The sequence below is a fragment of the Notolepis coatsorum genome (assembly GCF_963971535.1).
Source record: "Notolepis coatsorum genome assembly, chromosome: 3".
In the NCBI taxonomy this organism is placed as follows: Eukaryota; Metazoa; Chordata; class Actinopteri; order Aulopiformes; family Paralepididae; genus Notolepis; species Notolepis coatsorum.
In genome coordinates, this window is record NC_140167.1 from 162,972,228 (window position 1) to 162,974,211 (window position 1,984).

Sequence of the window (1,984 nt, forward strand, 5' to 3'; positions counted from 1 at the left end):
AAAGTCAACGGAGTGATGAGATACGCAACTCCACTCTTGAGGCGAGAGGGTATGCCCACCTTCCACGCCCCAAAAGAAGCGACGGAGCGGTATCTATTGAACACAGAGCGGCGCCTAGCCAGAGACCCCGCTCAAGAGACTGTGTACCGCGCTGAGATTAACAAGCTAATCACAGCGGGACACATAAAGAAAATTGACATTAAAGAGGCCGATCAGACGACCGAATCATGGTACGTGCCGCACCACAAAGTCCACCACAACGGCAAGGATCGTATTGTGTTCAACTGCAGCTACCAGATCGGATCACAAAATCTGAATAAAGAGCTCTTGCCCGGCCCAACACTCGGCCCCTCCCTACTAGGCGTGTTACTACGTTTCCGCCAGGACAAGGTGGCCATCAGCGGCGACATCAAAGGGATGTTCCTGCAGGTGAGACTAGTGGAGGAGGACAAGCCCCTGCTGCGGTTCCTATGGAGAGAGAGGATCGGGGATGAGCAACCAGCCATCTATCAATGGGAAGTCCTCCCTTTCGGAACCACATGCAGCCCATGCTGTGCTACGTTTGCACTGCAAAAACACGTCGCAGAGGACCCAGCAGCTGATGAAGAGGTCCGAAAAAGTGTAGAAAATAGTTTCTACGTGGACAACTGTCTGCAAAGCGTCTCGACGCCAGAAGAAGCCGAGGCCCTTCTACTCAAGCTCCGCGCCTCCCTGATCAAAGGCGGCTTTGATCTCAGGCAGTGGGCCAGCAGCGACCCGCAAGTATTGCGCAGCCTCTCCCCCGAGGACAAGGCAGCAAGCAGCGAGACCTGGATGGCGACCATCCCAGGAGAAGCCCAAGAAATGACATTAGGACTAGTCTGGCGCTTCAAAACAGACTTGCTCCATTATAAACACACACCCCTGACCAAGGAGCAGGGAAGGTCGACTGCACTACCGACCACCAGACGGAGTGTATACAGAACACTCGCCGGACAATATGACCCGTTGGGATGTATTCTACCTTACACCACCAGGGCAAAGATGATTGTAAGAGCGTTATGGGACAAGGACCAGGGCTGGGACGACCCCATACCCGAACACCTTGCATCCACATGGAGAGAGTGGGAGACGGAACTCAGCTCACTCCCAGGTGTTAACATACGCTGCAGCTACTTCCCACCCACAGTGAGGCCGGAGACGTGCCAGATGGACCTGCACGTCTTCAGCGACGCCTCCGAAGTAGCCTACGGCTCGGTGGCCTACTTGCGTGCCCGAGAGGAGGGAGGAGAAATACATACTGCTTTCATCCTGGCTCGCTCAAGAATAGCCCCACGAAAGCAACAATCTATCCCGCGTCTAGAGCTCTGCGCAGCCCTAGCAGGAGCGCACCTCGCCACGTTAATCCAACGTGAACTCACCATTCCGGTGCAAAGAACAATCTTGTGGTCAGACTCCACGACAGTACTCACATGGATCCAGTCTGATTCGTGCAGATACAAGGTCTTCGTGGGGGTCAGAGTCACAGAGATTCAAGATTTAACAGAAGTAGCAAGCTGGAGGTATGTGGACACAAAACACAACCCAGCTGATGTCATCACCCGGGGAATGTCCCTGGATGACCTCACCCGTCACAACCCATACAGTGACGGACCAGAGTTTCTCAAGCTCCCGGAAGAAGAGTGGCCTACACCCACCCCACGGGAGGCGAGTAAAGAGGAGGCCGAAAACAAGAAATCTGTGTTCTGTGGATTGAACACACTCGTCTCCACAGACCCCGACATAGACGATTGCCTCACCCTAGAGAGTGCGCAGCTAAAGACATTTCTGTGGCACCACCCAGAGGTTCAGCCCACTACTGACATTTCAGCAGCTGACTACGAAGAAGCAGAACTTCTTCTACTACAACGAGCCCAGAGAGACTCGTTCCCCGATGAGCTAGACTGTCTACAGGGAGCAAAGCCCGTCCCATCAGACAGCAGACTGCTCCACCTAGCACCCGAGA